We start from the raw sequence: 20,843 nt of genomic DNA, 5'->3' as shown, positions 1-20,843 counted from the left end.
TCAAGCTGCCAACTTAAGAAAATGCTTCAAACTCAAGCCAGTGCCTGCAACCTGGTTCAGGTTATCAGTCAACAGGAATGAAATCATCCACATGGATTGATACATCTTTACTATTGTTGAAAAAAACTGCTCTAAAGCAGCATTCAAATCCATCAGGTGTAGTGATCACAATATAGCAGCCATATCTAGGAAAACCAGCAACCAGAAGCTGCACTTGACACATTTATGAAATGGTTTTGTCACGCCCTGGTCAAAGTATTTTGTGTTTATCTTTATGTATTTGGTCAGGCCAGGGTGTGGCATGGGGTTTTTGTATTGTGGTGTGTTTGTCTTGGGGTTTTGGTGGTGGTATTGGGATTGTAGCTTAGTGGGTTGTCTAGCAAAGTCTATGGCTGTCTGGAGTGGTTCTCAATCAGAGGCAGGTGCTTATCATTGTCTCTGATTGGGAACCATATTTAGGCAGCCATATTCTTTGAGTTTGTCGTGGGTGATTGTCCTTAGTGTCCTATGTGTACTCTCTGTTAGTTTGCACCAGATAGGCTGTTTCGGTTTCGTTTATTGTTTTTTGTAAGTTCGTGTTTCTTTGTTGTATTAAACATGGATTGCAATCGACACGCTGCAGTTTGGTCCGACTCTCCTTCATCACCACTAGAAAACCGTTACAGAATCACCCACCAACCAAGGACCAAGCGGCGTGGTAAACAGAGGCAGCAGCAACAGCAGCAGCAGGAGAAGCGACAGGTGCAGCAGGAGCAACAGCAGCAGCAGCAAAGGCAGCAGCAGGAGCAAAGGCAGCAGCAGGAGAAGCAACAGAGGCAGCAGCAGCATTGGGAGAGGCTGCACTCTTTGGATAAATGGACTTGGGAGGAGATCCTTGACGGACAAGGACCCTGGGCAGAGCCATGGATGGAATTGGAGCTGTCGGCGAAGCAGAGTGCTGAGTCTGAGAGTGTGGAGGATGTATTGGACAGAGTAGAAAGAAAGGTGTGGGCTTGGCATAGCATGCACGGCATACCAGTGCCAGCACCACGCATCAGGCCTACAGTGCGTCCCACCTGTTCAGCGCTGCCGGAGCTTTTCTCCTCTACAGCGCTGCTGGAGTCTCCCGCCTGTTCAGCGCAGCCAGAGCTTTTCTCCTCTCCTGCGCGGCCGGAGTCTCCCGCCTGTTCAGCGCAGCCAGTCTACAAGGAGCTGCCAGTCTGTAAGGAGCTGTCAGTCTGCACGGAGCTGCCGGTCTGCACGGAGCTGCCGGTCTGCATGGAGCTGCCGGTCTGCACGGAGCTGCCGGTCTGCACGGAGCTGCCGGTCTGCAAGGAGCAGTCAGTCTGCACGGAGCTGCCGGTCTGCAAGGAGCAGTCAGTCTGCAAGGAGCTGTCAGTCTGCAAGGAGCTGCCAGTCTGCACGGAGCTGCCAGTCTGCACGGAGCTGCCAGTCTGCACGGAGCTGCCAGTCTGTAAGGAGCTGCCAGTCTGCACGGAGCCGCCAGAGCTGTCAGCCTACATGGAGCAGCCAGAGCTGTCAGTCTGCATGAAGCAGCCAGAGATGTCAGTCTGCATGGAGCAGCCAGTCTGCACGGAGCTGTCAGTCTGCAAGGAGCTGTCAGTCTGCAAGGAGCTGTCAGTCTGCACGGAGCTGCCAGTCTGCACGGAGCTGCCAGTCTGCACGGAGCTGCCAGTCTGCACGGAGCTGCCAGTCTGTAAGGAGCTGCCAGTCTGCACGGAGCCGCCAGAGCTGTCAGCCTACATGGAGCTGTCAGTCTGCATGAAGCAGCCAGAGATGTCAGTCTGCATAGAGCAGCCAGTCTGCATGGAGCAGCCAGTCTGCAAGGAGCTGTCAGTCTGCAAGGAGCTGTCAGTCTGCAAGGAGCTGTCAGTCTGCAAGGAGCTGTCAGTCTGCACGGAGCTGTCAGTCTGCACGGAGCTGTCAGTCTGCACGGAGCTGTCAGTCTGCAAGGAGCTGCCAGGCTGCCAGGAGCAGCCAGTCAGCACGGAGCCGCCAGAGCTGTCAGTCTGTAAGAAGCCGCCAGAGCTGTCAGCCTATATGGAGCAGCTAGTGCCGCCAGTCTGCCCAGCGCCGCCAGTGCCCCCCGTCTGCCCAGCGTCACCAGTCTGCCCAGCGCCGCCAGTCTGCCCAGCACCGCCAGTCTGCCCAGCGCCGTCAGTCTGCCCAGCGCCGTCAGTCTGCCCAGCGTCGCCAGTCTGCCCAGCGCCGCCAGATCTGCCAGTCAGCCAGACTCTTCCAGATCTGCCAGTCAGCCAGACTCTTCCAGATCTGCCAGTCAGCCAGACTCTTCCTTCCAGATCTGCCAGACTCTTCCAGATCTGCCAGTCAGCCAGACTCTTCCAGATCTGCCAGTCAGCCAGACTCTTCCAGATCTGCCAGTCAACCAGACTCTTCCAGATCTGCCAGTCAACCAGACTCTTCCAGATCTGCCAGTCAACCAGACTCTTCCAGATCTGCCAGTCAACCAGACTCTTCCAGATCTGCCAGTCAACCAGACTCTTCCAGATCTGCCAGTCAACCAGACTCTTCCAGATCTGCCAGTCAATCAGACTCTTCCAGATCCGCCAGTCAGCCGGGATCTGCCAGAACTGCCAGTCAACCAGGATCCGCCAGTCGACCAGGATCCGCCAGTCGACCAGGATCCGCCAGTCGGCCAGGATCCGCCAGTCGGCCAGGATCCGCCAGAACTGCCAGTCGGCCAGGATCTGCCAGTCAGCCAGGATCCGCCAGTCTGCCAGGATCAGTTAGATCCGCCATTCAGCCAGGATCCGCCAGTCTGCCAGGATCCGCCAGTCTGCCAGGATCCGCCAGTCAGCCAGGATCCGCCAGTCAGCCAGGATCCGCCAGTCTGCCAGGATCCGCCAGTCTGCCAGGATCCGCCAGAAGTGCCAGTCTGCCAGGATCCTCCAGTCTGCCAGGATCCACCAGTCTGCCAGGTTCCACCAGAACTGCCAGTCTGCCAGGATCCGCCAGTCTGCCAGGATCCGCCAGTCTGCCAGGATCCGCCAGTCTGCCAGGATCCGCCAGAACTGCCAGTCGGCCAGGATCTGCCAGTCGGCCAGGATCTGCCAGTCGGCCAGGATCTGCCAGTCGGCCAGGATCTGCCAGTCTGCCAGGATCAGTTAGATCCGCCATTCAGCCAGGATCCGCCAGTCTGCCAGGATCCGCCAGTCTGCCAGGATCCGCCAGTCTGCCAGGATCCACCAGTCAGCCAGGATCCGCCAGTCTGCCAGGATCCACCAGTCAGCCAGGATCCGCCAGAAGTGCCAGTCAGCCAGGATCTGCCGGAACCACCAGCCAGCCAGGAGCTGGTAGATCTATCTACCTGCCTGAGCTTCCTCTCACTCCCGAGCTTCCTCTCACTCCCGAGCTTCCTCTCACTCCCGAGCTTCCTCTCACTCCCGAGCTTCCTCTCACTCCCGAGCTTCCTCTCACTCCCGAGCTTCCTCTCACTCCCGAGCTTTCTCTCACTCCCGAGCTTTCTCTCACTCCCGAGCTTTCTCTCACTCCCGAGCTTTCTCTCACTCCCGAGCTTTCTCTCACTCCCGAGCTTCCCCTCAGTCCCGAGCTGCCTCAGTCCGGAGCTGTCCTTCAGTCCCGATCTGCTCCTCAGTCCAGTGGGGTTCTGGGTGAGGACTACTAGGCCATGGTCGGCGGCGAGGGTGGACTATCCAGGGACGAAGGGAGAGGGGACTAAGACATTAAATGAGTGGGGTCCACGTCCCGCGCCGGAGCCGCCACCATGGACAGACGCCCACCCGGACCCTCCCTATTGTTTTGAGGTGCGTTCGGGAGTCCGCACCTTAGGGGGGGTTCTGTCACGCCCTGGTCAAAGTATTTTGTGTTTATCTTTATGTATTTGGTCAGGCCAGGGTGTGGCATGGGGTTTTTGTATTGTGGTGTGTTTGTCTTGGGGTTTTGGTGGTGGTATTGGGATTGTAGCTTAGTGGGTTGTCTAGCAAGGTCTATGGCTGTCTGGAGTGGTTCTCAATCAGAGGCAGGTGCTTATCGTTGTCTCTGATTGGGAACCATATTTAGGCAGCCATATTCTTTGAGTTTGTCGTGGGTGATTGTCCTTAGTGTCCTATGTGTACTCTCTGTTAGTTTGCACCAGATAGGCTGTTTCGGTTTCGTTTATTGTTTTTTGTAAGTTCGTGTTTCTTTGTTGTATTAAACATGGATCGCAATCGACACGCTGCAGTTTGGTCCGACTCTCCTTGATCACCACTAGAAAACCGTTACAGGTTTATTCCAGTTACTAATATGCACCCATTAAGAAATTTACTGTAAAAACTGTTAAATCCCAGGTTATGGATGAGGAATCGAAAATTGTATGGTTGAGAGGGATGAGGCAAAGGGAATGACAGTAAGTCTGCCTGCACAGCCGATTGGCAAATGTACTGTAAATTGAGAAATCATGTGACTAAACTTAAAATAGAAGAAGAAACAGTACAATGAAACAAAGCTAAATGATATAAAGACTGATAGCAAAAAGCTTTGTAGCAGTTTAAATTATATTTTTGGCAAAAAGACCAAGGCAAAAACACCAAGTCCATATTAAGGCTAGAACAGCTCAAATAAGCTAAGAGAAACGACTGTCCATCATTACTTAAAGACATGGTCAGTCAAGAACTTTCTCAAGAAAGTTTCTTCAAGTGCAGTCGCAAAAACCATCAAGCACTATGATGAAACTGGCTCCCATGACTACCGCCACAGAAAAGGAAGGTCCAGAGTTACCTCTGCTGCAGAGGATAAGTTAATTAGAGTTACCAGCCTCAGAAATTGCAGCCCAAATAAATGCTTCACACAGTTAACACACATCTCAACATCAACTGTTCAGAGGAGACTACGTGAATCATGCCTTCATGGTCAAATAAATAAACCACTACTAAAGGACACCAATAAAGAACAGACTTTATTGGGCAAAGAACACAATCAATGGATATTAGACTGGTGGAAATCTGTTGTTTGGTCTGATGAGTTCCAATTTTAGAATTTTGGTTCCAACTGCCTTGTCTTTGTGAGATGCAGAGTAGGTGAACGGATGATCTCCACATGTGTGGTTCCCCCTGTGAAGCATGAAGGAGGAGGTGTGATGGTGTGGGGGTGCTTTGCTGGTGACACTGTTGATGATTTATTTAGAATTCAAGGAACACTTAACCAGCATGGCTACCACAGCAACCTGCAGTGATATGCCATCCCATCTATTTGGCACTTAGTGGGACAATCATTTGTTTTTCAACAGGACAATGATCCAACACACCTCCAGGCTGTGTAAGGGCTATTTGACCAAGAAGGATAGTGATGGAGTACTGCATCAAATGACTTGGCCTCCGCAATCACCCAACCTCAGCCCAATGTAGATGGTTTGGGATGAGTTGGACCGCAGAGTGAAGGAAAAGCAGCCAACAAGTGCTTAGCATATATGGGAACTCCTCCAAGACTGCTCGAAAATCACTCCAGGTGAAGCTGGTTGAGAGAATGCCAAGAGTGTGTAAAGCTGTCATCAAGGCAAAGGGTGGCTACTTTGAAGAATCTAAAATCTAATTTGATTTATTTGATCTATAGGTTTAACACTTTTTTGGTTACTACATGATTCCATATGTGTTATTCTTCACTATTAATTTTTCAATGTAAACAATGGTAAAAATAAAGAAAAACCCTTGAATGAGTAGGTGTGTCCAAATTGTTGACTGGTACTGTATATATAGGGTATATATATTCGTAGACCTTCCAGTTTGTACATGCAAAACATCCACGTACCCCCTCACTGTGGCAACACACACACCTTATATCCTAAACACAACCTCTCTTTCTCACACACACACACACACACACACACACACACACACACACCACACACACACACACACGTCATTAAGCTTCACAATGCAGGCTGATTTTGTTAAGTCAGTACCATGCGGAACTGAATTGGGCGTTGGTCGTGTAAAGGTTTGAATTCCATCATCCGTTGGGCTGTTATCAGGCCAACGTGTTACTTCACCTGTAGCTGAACACTTATTTTCCACCATAATTTGCAAATAAATTCATTAAAAATCCTACAATGTGATTTTCTGGATTTTTTTTTCTCATTTTGTCTGTCATAGTTAAAGTGTACCTATGATGACAATTACAGGCCTCTCTCATCTTTTTAAGTGGGAGAACTTGCGAAATCGGCAGTGTGTCAAATACTTGGTGGCTGACTAAATACTTTTTTGCCCCACTGTAACTCATTCACTGTTAGCCCTCATACACACGGATGGGAAGAAATGACAAAATACAATTACAAAATACCCCAAAGACTAATGTTCCAAAATAAAATAAAAATACTTTTGCAAAGTATTATATTGAATTAACATACAAGTATCTTGTATTTTCTAAATATATCTGCAAGTACCCCCTTTAACCTCAACACATTCTCAGTAATGGTAACAAATACGTTTTGCTTGCTATTACTGTGATACAGTGCATTCGGAAAGCATTCAGACCCCTTACCTTTTTCCACATTTTGTTACGTTAAAGCCTTATTCTAAAATGTATTAAATAGTTTTTTCCCCTCATCAATCTATACACAATACCCCACAATGACTATCACGCTCTGACCATAGTTCTTTTGTATTTTCTTTGTTTTAGTGTGGTCAGGGTGTGAATTGGGTGGGCAGTCTATGTTATCTGTTTCTATGTGGGGTTTCTTGTTTGGCCTGATATGGTTCTCAATCAGAGGCAGGTGTTAGTCATTGTCTCTGATTGGGAACCATATTTAGGTAGCCTGTTTTCTGTTGGGGTTTGTGGGTGGTTGTTTTCAGTCTTTGTGTGTCTGCACCAGATAGAACTGTTTAGGTTTTCATTTTTGTTATTTTGTCATTTGTAGTGTTCAGTTTTTTGGTTATTATTAAATTAAGATGAACACTAACCACGCTGCGCTTTGGTCCTCTCCTTCTTCCACCCAAGACAGCCGTTACAATGACAAAGCAAAAACAGGTTTTTAGACTTTTGCAAATGTATATAAAAAAATGGCAGCGATTACAGCCTTACGTCTTCTTGGGTATGATGCTACAAGCTTGGCACACCTGTATTTGGAGAGTTTCTTCCATTCTTCTCTGAAGATCCTCTCAAGCTCTGTCAGTTTGGATGGGGAGAGTCACTGCACAGATATTTTCAGAACTCTACAGAGATGTTTGATTGGGTTCAAGTCTGGGCTCTGGCTGAGCCACTCAAGGACATTTAGAGACTTGTCCCGAAGCCACTCCTGAGTTGTCTTGGCTGTGTGCTTAGGGTCAATGTCCTGTTGGAAGGTGAACCTTTGCCCCAGTAGGAGGTCCTGAGTGCTCTGGAGCAGGTTTTCATCAAGGATCTCTCTGTATGTGGTTGTTTATGTTCTTTAGTTGAATGCACTGACAGTAAGTCACTCAGGATGCTAAATACCCCAAATCAAACGTAAATGTAAAAATGAACACTAGCAAAGCATGCTGGGTATGATTAGTATTCTAATGAGCTCCAGCCCCAAACAAAAGTACATTTGAATAAAAATGTATAAAAATAAAATGATAAATAATGTCAACAATATATTTTAAAAGAAAAATAGATTGGTGGGACTTGCATTTAACTCGTTTTACTTCACTATTTAAAACATAGTAGTACATGTAGTAATATTATTGGTCTGATTACTTTGATAGACTACTGTAATGGATCTCGTCCTCCTCTTCTGAGGCGGAGTAGCGAGAAGGATCGGAGAACCAATGCGCAGCGTGGTAAGTGTCCATAGTGTTTAATCAAACACAACAGAACACTGGAACAAAACAATAAACGTGAAAAAAACAAAACAGTCCCATGTGGTAACAAACACTGACACGGAAGACAAACACCCACAACTCAAAAGTGAAACCAGGCTACCTAAGTATGATTCTCAATCAGGGACAACGATTGACAGCTGCCTCTGATTGAGAACCATACTAGGCCGAACACAGAAATCCCAAATTATAGAAAAACTAACATAGACAACCCACTCAACTCACGCCCTGACCATACTAAAACAAAGACATAACAAAGGAACTAAGGTCAGAACGTGACAACTACTATATAAATCGTATTACTTTGGATTTTGGTTCAGTTAGATTATAAAAATGTATAGACTACAGTTGTTAAGCGTGAAAACTGAAAGAAGAAAGACATTGGACAATGCGATCTTCTGTCAGTAGATATGAAAAAAGGTAGGATCTCATAGGGAAGCAAAGCAACTGAATCGTTTTTGCTGTGGGTTTCAGATAAATAGATGCACAATTTACTTTTGCGAAACGTTCAGGGTATACGTTTGATTTTAGTTGAATGATGACATAACAATAAGAACATGTTATGCTATTATTTGGGGAGAGAAATCTCATTGTGCATTTAGTGATGACAGCTCTTTAATGATATTTTTTTGTGGCAGTTGAAGAGCTATGTCGAATACGTTCGTATGTAGACCTACTGATACAGTAGCTAGGTGTAGTTCTATCTAATAAATCAATTATTTAGGCTAACAGTGATCATTGAAAAGTACATTTCCTGAAGAAAATGTGTTTTGCTTGCTAGCTTGTTTTAAAGTATATATGGTTTTGACATACATTATAGTGCTAAATGACTCAAATGTAATGTGAATGTAGTGGTAGATTCTGCAGTAGTAATGGTGGTGACTGGTTATAGTTGGAAAAGTAGGAAGATGGAAAGATTGATTGACCAATTGATTGGTTGGTTGGTTGAGGGGATAGGATAGCATGAACATGTGAAAGTTGATTTGGGGTCTCTAACCTGAATGCCCATAAGTAGTTAGGATTCAATTATAATCATTTGGGGGGTGCTTATATTTGTCCTGTTATACACACGTGTGTAATGGATTATTATTATTTTTGCACATCCCAACTCCCCCTGAGACACAAGCAGGGAGTGGGGTAATGGCCACTCTTATATAGCACCCATGGGACAATTAGGGTTAAGTGCCTTGCTAAAGGGCACAGCAACAGATTTGTTCACCTTGTCGATTCTGGTATTCAAACCAGCAACCTTTTGGTTACTGGGCCAACACTCTAACACTCTAACCTAGAGGCTAGCTAGCTACACCCAAGACCAGAGCTGGACAAGAGCTAGTGCAGACCAGAGCAGTAGTTGTGGTCAGTAGTTGAGTGGTCAGCAGTTTTGTAGTTTTGTGCTTGTGTTGCAGGTTCTTTGAGCCCTACAGTATGGACGTGGTCAGTAGGGGTGTGTCAGTAGTAGAGTGGTTGTGGTCAGTAGTTGTTGTCAGTAGTGTTGTCATTAGTTGTGTGGTTCTGTAGTTTGTGGTCAGTAGTTGTGTGGTTGTGGTCTGTAGCTGTGGTCGGTTGATGTAGTCAGTATTGGTCAGTAGTTGGGATCAGTAGTGTTGTGGTTGTGGTCAGAAGTTGTGGTCAGTAGGTGTGGTCAGTAGTCGTAATTCGTTTTGGAAAGTAGGTGTGTCGTTCAGTAGCTGTGGTCAGTAGTTGTGTGGTTGTGGTCTGTAGCTGTGGTTGGTTGATGTGGTCAGTAGTGGTCGGTAGTGGTCAGTAGTGTTGTGGTTGTGATTTAGTAGTTGTGGTCATTAGTTGTGTGGTTGTGGTCAGTAGCTGTGGTAATTAGTTGTGGTCAGTAGTTGTGGTCAGTAGTTTTGTGTTTGTGGTCAGTAGTGTGGTCAATATTTGTGTGGATGTGTTCCCTAGCTGTGTGGCTCAGTAGTTTTCTGGTCAGTATTTGTGGCCAGTAGTTGTGGTCAGTAGTTTTGGTAAGTAGGTGTGTGGTTCAATAATTGTAGTCAATAGTTTTGTTGTCGTCAGTAGTTGTGGTTTTGTAGTTGTGGTGATTAGTTGTGTGGTTGTGGTTAGTACCTGTGGTCATTAGTTGTGGTCAGTAGTGATCAGTTGTTTTGCTAAGTAGGTGTGCGGTTTAGTAATTGTGGTCAGTAGTGGCCAGTAGTTGTCATCAGTAATTATGTGGTTGAGGTTAGTGGTTGTGGTTAGTAGTTGTGGTTTAGTCATTGTGGTCATTAGTTGTGTGGTTATGGTCAGTAGCTGTGGTCAGTAGTTCTGGGCAGTAGTTTTGTGGTTGTGGTCAGTAGTTGTGGTCAGTAGTGATCAGTAGTTTTGTAAATAGGTGTATTTGTATTTATTAGGGACCCCCATTAAGGAGATCTTCCTGGGGTCCAAAAACATGAAGGCACTTACATTACATATAAAACAAAAGATAAAACAGTACATCATTATAATATTATTACACCACTACATATCTACAGTACAAAATGTATAATACCACCATACAACAATTTCCCAATATATGTTTGTGTAGAATGTGTGTGATAGTGCTTGTGTGCATATATGTGTGTTTGCACCTTTGTGTATGTCTCTTCACAGTCACCGATGTTCCATAAGGTGCATTTTTACCTGCTTTTTAAATCTGATTCTACTGCTCCCTTGTTCACCTAATACCTTTTTTTCACTTTTGGTTAGAGCCTGTAAGTAAGCATTTCACTGTAAGGTCTACTACACCTGTTGTATTCGGCGCACGTGACAAATAAACTTAGATTTGATTTGAGTTGAAGAACTATGTAGAATAGCTTTGTATGTAGACCAAAGATAGCTAGGTGTAGTTCTATCTAAGAAATAAACTCTTTTGGCTATCAGTGATTACTGAAAATTGCATTTCTTGAAGAAAATAGTGGTAGTGTCTGCAGTAGTGGTGGTGATAGTTATAGTTGAAAAAGTACGTAGATGAAAAGATTGATTGGTTGGTTCATAGGATAGGATAGCCTGAATATGTGAAAGTTGGTTTGTTGTAACAGTTTGGTGTAATGGTCATAGGTTTTGTGGTAAGTAGTTATGTGGTTGTGGTCATTAGTTGTGGTCAGTAGTGGTCAGTAGTTCAAATTCAAATAATATTTATTTCCTGGGAGGGAACTTCATGTTTTGGTCAGTAGTTTTGTTAAGTAGCTGTGTGGTGCATTAGTTGTGGTCAGTAGTTGTGTGGTTGTGGTCAGTAGTTGTGTATTTGTGTGGTTGTGTTGCAGGGTCTTTGTGCCCTACAGTATGTACCTGGTCAGTAGTTGTGTGGTTGTGGTCAGTGTCTAAACTTCAGAAGCGTGTGAAAACTGAAAGAAGTGCGATGAGAAGTGATGGGGTAAAATATGAAGCAAGGGAACGAAGATAGCTTCGCTCTATGCAATCAGAGCTGCAGGATCAACCTTCAGCCCGCTCTTCCCTTTACAGACAGGAAAATTAGCCAGTTGAGTTATTTAGAGCATGGGGCATGATCTTGAGAAGGAGAACGGATCTCATGTTAAATACTGTTGAAGTCATATGGCTACAGGTTCATCTGCCACACCTAAAGCCCATTCTGGTGGGAAGCTGCTATATGCCACCAAGTGATAACAGTCAGTATTTGTATCAATAGAGAGGTATATTTTCTGGGTGATTTAAATATTGACTGGTTTTCATCAGGCTGCCAACTCAAGAGAAACTTCAAACTGTAACTAGTGCCTGTAACCTGGTTCAGGTTAACAATCAACCTACAGTGTATTTACAAACAGCACAGGAATGAAATCATCAACATGTATTGATCACATCTGTACTAAGGCTACAGAAAATACATTGGATGTAGTGATCACAAAATGCAGTTGAAGTCGGAAGTTTACATACACCTTAGCCAAATACATTTAAATTCAGTTTTTCACAATTCCTGACATTTAATCTGAGTAAAGATTCCCTGTTTTAAGTCTGTTAGGATCGCCACTTTATTTTAAGAATGTGAAATGTCAGAAGAATAGTAGAGAGAATTATTTATTTCAGCTTTTATTTCTTTCATCACATTCCCAGTGGGACAGAAGTTTACATACACTCAATTAGAATTTGGTAGCATTGCCTTTAAATTGTTTGATTTGGGTCAAATGTTCCGAGTAGCCTTCCACAAGCTTCCTACTATAAGTTGGGTAAATTTTGGCCCATTCCTCCTGACAGAGCTTGTGCAACTGAATCAGGTTTGTAGGCCTTCTTGCTCGCACATACTTTTTCAGTTCTGCCCACAAATGTTCTGTAGGATTGAGGTCAGTGCTTTGTGATGGCCACTCCAATACCTTGACTTTGTTGTCCTTTATGCCATTTTGCCACAACTTTGGAAGAATGCTTGGGGTCATTGTCCATTTGGAAGACCCGTTTGCGACCAAGCTTTAACTTCCTGACTGATGTCTTGAGATGTTGCTTCAAAATAACCTCCTCATGATGCCATCTATTTTGTGAAGTGCACCAGTCCCTCCTGCAGTAAAGCACCCCCACAACATGATGCTGCAATCCCGTGCTTCACAGTTGGGATGGTGTTCTTCGACTTGCAAGCCTCCCCATTTTTCATAACGGTGGTCATTATTTGTTTCATCAGACCAGAGGACATTTCTCCAAAAAGTACGATTTTTGTCCCCATGTGCAGTTGCAAACCGTAGTCTGGCTTTATTATGGCGGTTTTGGAGAAGTGGCTTCTTCCTTGCTGAGTGGCCTTTCAGGTTATGTTGATATAGGACTCGTTTTACTGTGGATATAGATACTTTTGTCCCTGTTTCCTCCAGCATCTTCACAAGGTCGTTTGCTGTTGTTTTGGAATTGATTTGCACTTTTCGCACCAAAGTACGTTCATCTCCAGGAGACAGAACACGTCTACTTCCTGAGCGGTATGATGACTACGTGGTTCCATGGTGTTTATACTTGCGTACTATTGTTTGGACGTGATACCTTCAGGCGTTTGGAAATTGCTCCCAAGGAGGAACCAGAATTGTGGAGGTCTACAATTCTTTTTCTGAGGTCTTGGCTGATTTCTTTTGATTTTCCCATGATGTCAATCAAAAAAGCACTGAGTATGAAGGTAGGCCTTAAAATACATCCACAGGTACACCTCCAATTGGCTCAAATGATGTCGATTAGCCTATCAGAAGCTTCTAAAGCCATGACATTTTTCTGGAATTTTCCAAGCTGTTTAAAGGCACAGTCAACTTAGTGTATGTTAACTTCTGACCCACTGGAATTGTGATACAGTGAATTGTAAGTGAAATAATCTATCTGTAAACAATTGTTGGAAAAATTACTTGTGTCATGCACAAAGTAGATGTCCTAACAAACTTGCCAAAACTATAGTTTGTTAATTAACAAGAAATTTGTGGAGTGGTTGAAAAACTAGTTTTAATGATGCCAACCTAGGTGTATGTAAACTTCCGGCTTCAATTGTACTAGCCATATCTAGGAAAAGCAAAGTTCCCGAGCATAATATAATGTATAGGAGGTCATACAAGATGTTTGGTAGTGATTCCTATGTTGTTCATGTAAAGACTATTTGTTGGTCCGTGGTGTGTAATGAGGAGCAACTAGATGCTGCTCTTAACACATTTATGAAATTGCTTATCCCAGTTACTAATACGCATGCACCCGTCAAGAAAATGACTGTAAAAATGGTAAAATCCCCGTGGATTGATGAGGAATTGAAAAATGTTATGGTTGAGAGGGATGATGCAAAATAAATGTCAAATAGGTCTATTTGTACAACCGATTGGAGCAAATGTACTGCAAATTGAGAAATAATGTGACTAAACTAAATAAAAATAAGAAACTACACTATGAAACAAAGATAAATGACATAAAGAATGATAGTTAAAAGCTTGGATTACATTCAATGAAATTTTGGGCAGAAAGGTAAACATTCATTGAATCAGATGGCTCATTCATCACTAAACCCACTGATATTGCCAACTACTTTAATGATTTCTTCATTGGCAAGATTAGCTAATTTAGCCATGACACACCAGCAACAAACGCTGACACTACACATTCAAGTATATTTGACAAAGTTATGAAAGACAAGCATTATCATTTAGAAGTCTGTAAAGTAAGTGTGGAAGAGGTTAATTATTTTGTTGTTGTCTATCAACAATGACAATCCACCCGGGTCTGACAACTTGGATGGAAAATTGCTGAGGATAATAGTGGACGATATTGCCACTACTATTTGCCATATCTTCAATTTAAGCCTACTAGAAAGTGTGTGCCCTCAGGCCTGGAGGGAAGCAAAAGTTATTCCCCTACCTTAGGACAGTAAAGCCCCCTTAACTGGCTGAAATAGCCGACCAATCAGCCTGTTACCAACCCTTTGTAAACTTTTGAATAAAAACATAATTTGACCAGATACAACGCTATTTCACTAAACAAAATGACAACAGGCTTTCAGCACGCTTATAGGAAAGGACATTCAACAAGTATAGCACTTACACAAATGATTGATGATTGGCTGAGAGAAATTGATGATAAAAAGATTGAGGGGGCTATTTTGTTTGACTTCAGTGTGACTTTTTACATTATTGATCATAGTCTGTTGCTGGAAAAACGTATGTGTCATGGATTTACACCCCCTGCTATATTGTGGATAAAGAGTTACCCATCTAACAGAAAAGAGAGGGGATTCTTTAATGGAATCCTCTCCAACAAAATCCAGGTCAAATCAGAAATTCCCCAGGGCAGCTGTCTAGGCCCCTTACTTTTTTCAATCTTTACTTATGAGTAAAGCCAGTGTGTCCATGTATGCGGATGACTCAACACTAAAAAAGTCAGCTACCACAGCAACTGAAATTATTGCAACACTTAACAAAGAGCTGCAGTAGGTTGAATGGGTAGCAAGGCATAAGTTGGTCTTAAATATTCCAAAAATTAAAAGCATTGTATTTGGGACAAACAATTCACTAAACTATAAACCTCAACTAAATTGTAATGAATAATGCGGTAATTGAGCAAGTTGAGGTGACTAAAATGCTTGGAGTAACCCTGGATGGTAAACTGTCATTGTCAAAACGTATTGATACAAAAATAACTAGGATGGGCAGAAGTCTGTCCATAATAAAGCTCTCGTCTGCATTCTTAACAGCACAACAACAAGGTAGTTCATACAGGCCTCAGTTTTGTCGCACCTGGAATACTTTTCAGTCGTGTGTTCAGGTGCTACAAAGAGGGACATAGGCTTGCAATTGGCTCAGAACAGGGCAGCATGGTTGGCCCTTGGATGTACACAGAGAGCTAATGTTAATAATATGCATGTCAATCTCTCCTGGCTCCATGTGACGGAGAGATTGACTCCATCACTACTTGTATTCGTGACAGGTATTGACATGTTGAATGCACCCAGCTGTATTGCCCGCTTTGAGGACAATACAGTGCCACTGACACGGCCTGCAACCAAAACATGCGGCCTCTCCTTCACTGCAGCCGAGGTGAGTAAAACATTTAAACGTGTTAACCCTCGCAAGGCTGCAGGCCCAGACGGCATCCCCAGCCGCGCCCTAAGAGCATGCGCAGACCAGCTGGCTGGTGTGTTTATGGACATATTCAATCAATCCCTATCCCAGTCTGCTGTTCCCACATGCTTCAAGAGGGCCACCATTGTTCCTGTTCCCAAGAAAGCTAAGGTAACTGAGCTAAACTACCGCCCCGTAGCACTCACTTCCGTCATCATGAAGTGCTTTGAGAGACTAGTCAAGGACCATATCACCTCCACCCTACCTGACACCCTAGACCCACTCCAATTTGCTTACCGCCCAAATAGGTCCACAGACGATGCAATCTCAACCACACTGCACACTGCCCTAACCCATCTGGACAAGAGGAATACCTATGTGAGAATGCTGTTCATCGACTACAGCTCGGCATTTAACACCATAGTACCCTCCAAGCTCGTCATCAAGCTCGAGACCCTGGGTCTCGACCCCGCCCTGTGCAACTGGGTACTGGACTTCCTGACGGGCCGCCCCCAGGTGGTGAGGGTAGGCAACAACATCTCCACCCCGCTGATCCTCAACACTGGGGCCCCACAAGGGTGCGTTCTGAGCCCTCTCCTGTACTCCCTGTTCACCCACGACTGCGTGGCCACGCACGCCTCCAACTCAATCATCAAGTTTGCGTACGACACAACAGTGGTAGGCTTGATTACCAACAATGACGAGACGGCCTACAGGGAGGAGGTGAGGGCCTTCGGAGTGTGGTGTCAGGAAAATAACCTCACACTCAACGTCAACAAAACTAAGGAGATGATTGTGGACTTCAGGAAACAGCAGAGGGAACACCCCCCTATCCACATCGATGGAACAGTAGTGGAGAGGGTAGCAGGTTTTAAGTTCCTCGGCATACACATCACAGACAAACTGAATTGGTCCACCCACACAGACAGTATCGTGAAGAAGGCGCAGCAGCGCCTCTTCAACCTCAGGAGGCTGAAGAAATTCGGCTTGTCACCAAAAGCACTCACAAACTTCTACAGATGCACAATCGAGAGCATCCTGGCGGGCTGTATCACCGCCTGGTACGGCAACTGCTCCGCTCACAACCGTAAGGCTCTCCAGAGGGTAGGGAGGTCTGCACAACGCACACTGGGGGCAAACTACCTGCCCTCCAGGACACCTACACCACCCAATGTTACAGGAAGGCCATAAAGATTATCAAGGACTACAACCACCCGAGCCACTGCCTGTTCACCCCGCTATCATCCAGACGGCGAGGTCAGTACAGGGGTATCAAAGCTGGGACCGAGAGACTGAAAAACAACATCTATCTCAAGGCCATCAAACTGTTAAACAGCCACCACTAACATTGAGTGGCTGCTGCTGACTCAACTCCAGCCACTTTAATAATGGGAATTGATGGGAAATGATGTACAAGATATCACTAGCCACTTTAAACAATGCTACCTAATATAATGTTTACATACCCTAGATTATTCATCTCATATGTATACGTATATACTGTACTCTATATCATCTACTGCATCTTTATGTAATACATGTATCACTAGCCACTTTAACTATGCCACTTTGTTTACATACTCATCTCATATGTATATACTGTACTCGATACCATCTACTGTATCTTGTACCAGCTCTATACCATCACTCATTCATATATCTTTATGTACATATTATTTATCCCCCTACACTTGTGTGTATAAGACAGTAGTTTTGGAATTGTTAGTTAGATTACTTGTTGGTTATTACTGCATTGTCAGAACTAGAAGCACAAGCATTTCGCTACACTCGCATTAACATCTGCTAACCATGTGTATGTGACAAATAAGATTTGATTTGTCTGTTTGAATTACTGGCACACATCTCGGACTTCCATAAATACCCCACAAGACATACCACCAGAGGTCTCTTCACAATTCCCAAGTCCAGAACAGACTATGGGAGGCGCACAGTACTACGTAGAGCCATGACTACATTGAACTCTATTCTACATCAAGTAACTCAAACAAGCAGAAAATTAAATAAAAAAACACCTTATGTTATAAATGATATAATAAACATACACCTTATTGAATAGCGGGATGTGAAGCAACACAAACATAGGCACAGGCACATGCGTGCAACCATATGCATGCTATTCACACACATCCACATGGATTTTGAAGGAACATACTTAATATGATGTAAAATATGTTGTGAATGTATTGTAATATATATATATCTGCCTTAATGTAGCTTGACCCCAGGAAGAGTACCTGCTGCCTTGGCAGCAGCTAATGGGGATTAAATATAAATACATGTGTGAACGCCAAATGTTCTTTCAATTTCAATTTATTTTAGAAGAAATAGGCCCTTCACTGTATATCTCTCTATCAGGACTATTGAAAAGTATTTTGGGTTATTTTGTATTTTGTATTTTGAAAATACAAAATACAGCTCTCTAAAGTCTATAAAATACACTGGAGTGAAGTTCAGGCCAGTAAAATATAATTGACAAAATACTCAAAAGTCATTTAAATAAAGTATTTCAAATACATGTAACATAAATGCTGCTCTTCTCTTCTCTCTCTCACACACACACACACACACACACACACACACACACACACACACACACACACACACACACACACACACACACACACACACACACACACACACACACACACACACACACATAGAGAGTATTGATTGATGGCAGGTATCTATTCTATTGTACTCTACAGCAAACAGTAGAGACAATAGCAAATTAAATGCAGAATAGCCCCAGAGATTTACACTTTGAATAGCACCTTTTTGTTGACCCCTTCTCACCCTCTCAATATGAAAGAGATTTCACATTGAGAGCGGCTTGTTCGAGAAAACAGTCCACATAGTTACATTTAAACCTGGGGTCATCTACAAACACGTTCACAAGTTCACCCCAATCACGTACACACTTGGCAATTGCACACACGCACCCACACCCTTAAACACACACACAAGCCTGCACACACACACGCTATCTGTAATAGTTTAGACTTGTCTTGTTAGAAAGAGAAAGGTGAGTCTCTCACACTGTTCAAACTTAGTCTCATAAAATAACCGATCTCAGAGTATGTGAGCAGAGCAAAGAGCGGTGTGCCCAATTTGACTGGAGCACAGAGCCAGATGCCCAAAGGCTGGAGTGTGGTCCTTCTCGCCCACTCCAATTTTACTCTAGTAGTGCTCAAAGTAGCACTCACTTCACGAGCTCAGGGCATGCCCAGCCCAGCATGCATTTGTAGTCTACTTGTGAGCTGCTATAGCCCCTTGCTTTAGCTACTGTCATGGAGTTTGATAGATATGTTCATAAAGAAACTGATAAAATACACAGGTGCAAAATCAAGGTGACTAACAAAGATGAGGACAAATAGCAAGAGAAGGAGTGTGGTGATGTAATGTCCACAACTAAAGAATCATCGTGGAATCTGAAAAGACACATATCACGAAAGCATGATGGTGTACTTACTACATGCACATGCTAAAAGAAAGGAACAAGGTGGGTAGATAACTAAATGTGTCATTGTAGCAAAGTATTTCTAGACAAAATATCTGATCTCTTAAACATTTCATTCATTTTTGGTCTATTATTGATACAATAGGACTTAATTGATTTTGGCACAATAGGCCTGGCATATTCCCACATTCAAGAGGCTTTCCCTTTTGATTGGGTTATTTTGCCTAAAAACATTTTGGCCTACTTATATAAAAATAAAAAAACAACTCTGCATCTCTGCCCAGCCTGGCAAGAGTGGCCAAAAGGGTGTTAAGCATCCCCAGTGGCTCTGCAAGTGTGGAGAGGATATTCTCCGCTGCTGGCCTGCTCTCCAGGCACCATCACATGAGCCCGAAGCCACATACTGGCCAAACTACTGTTTCTAAAAATGAATTCTAAAAATGAATTAAAAGGCACTAATAAGTCATTTTTCGGTTAATTTGTATTTAATTCTAAGTAAGTCACAGCCTATATGCACAATTTATATACAATAATGATTTAATACAACAAAATGTTGTTTAAATGCTGAGCGCTTTATATCCCTACCAGCCTATTGTGTCACACTCGCAAATGCTTCACATTGCATTTCTTTGTAGGCAATAGCCTTAAAATCATTTAAATAACATAACATAACTTAGGCTCCCTGTCTGGCTCCTGACTGATTTAGAGACAGCATCGTGAGGAAGGCGCAGCAGCGCCTCTTCAACCTCAGGAGGCTGAAGAAATTCGGCTTGTCACCAAAAGCACTCACAAACTTCTACAGATGCACAATCGAGAGCATCCTGGCGGGCTGTATCACCGCCTGGTATGGCAACTGCACCGCCCTCAACCGTAAGGCTCTCCAGAGGGTAGTGAGGTCTGCACAACGCATCACCGGGGGCAAACTACCTGCCCTCCAGGACACCTACACCACCCGATGCTACAGGAAGGCCATAAAGATCATCAAGGACATCAACCACCCGAGCCACTGCCTGTTCACCCCGCTGCCATCCAGAAGGCGAGGTCAGTACAGGTGCATCAAAGCTGGGACCGAGAGACTGAAAAACAGCTTCTATCTCAAGGCCATCAGACTGTTAAACAGCCACCACTAACATTGAGTGGCTACTGCCAACACACTGTCAATGACACTGACTCTACTCCAGCCACTTTAATCATGGGAATTGATGGGAAATGATGTAAATATATCACTAGCCACTTTAAACAATGCTACCTTATATAATGTTACTTACCCTACATTGTTCATCTCATATGCATACGTTGATACTGTACTCTATATCATCGACTGCATCCTTATGTAATACATGTATCACTAGCCACTTTAACTATGCCACTTGGTTTACATACTTATCTCATATGTATATACTGTACTCGATATCATCTACTGTATCTTGCCTATGCTGCTCTGTACCATCACTCATTCATATATCCTTATGTACATATTCTTTATCCCCTTACACTGTGTATGACAGTAGTTTTTTTTGGAATTGTTAGTTAGATTACTTGCTCGTTATTACTGCATTGTCGGAACTAGAAGCACAAGCATTTCGCTACACTCGCATTAACGTCTGCTAACCATGTGTATGTGACAAATAAAATTTGATTTGATTTGATTTGATTTGAGTGTGTATATGCTGTTTAATATGACATGTAGTCTATTTGAGATGATGTGCGAATGGAGCGAATTTGGAGCTGCCGTTTCTTCTCCTGTGTGCATGGAGTGGTTTTTAGCAGAGCGGTTTGAAAGGATGAGTGGTGCACATCTCTGAGTTGGATTTCCAACCGCTCAACTCCGCTCACATAATCTGCCCAGTATGTTCCAGTCACAGATCAGACAATGCATACAAAAGTAATCAATATCTTGTCATCTGTATGTAAATACAGCATCAGTCAAAAGTTTGGACACACCTACTCATTCGCTTTTCATGTAGTAACCAAACACTTTTTTGGTTACTACATGATTCTATATGTGTTATTTCATAGTTTTGATGTCTTCACTATTATTCTACAATATAGAAAACAGTAAAAACA

The 20,843-nt window shown here is 43.8% G+C and overlaps 1 protein-coding gene across 7 annotated transcripts in view; it reads right to left on the bottom strand.

Annotated features, from left to right (window-relative positions):
- The window catches only part of LOC112234605 (LIM domain only protein 7), a 121,546-nt gene that overhangs the window by 91,323 nt on the left and 9,380 nt on the right, over positions 1 to 20,843 (bottom strand). The window lies entirely within an intron of this gene.

The sequence above is a fragment of the Oncorhynchus tshawytscha genome, linkage group LG03 (genome assembly GCF_018296145.1).
Source record: "Oncorhynchus tshawytscha isolate Ot180627B linkage group LG03, Otsh_v2.0, whole genome shotgun sequence".
NCBI lineage: Eukaryota > Metazoa > Chordata > Actinopteri > Salmoniformes > Salmonidae > Oncorhynchus > Oncorhynchus tshawytscha.
The sequence above is the reverse complement of the archived record's forward strand: the minus strand, read 5'-3'. Positions and strand labels throughout refer to the sequence as shown.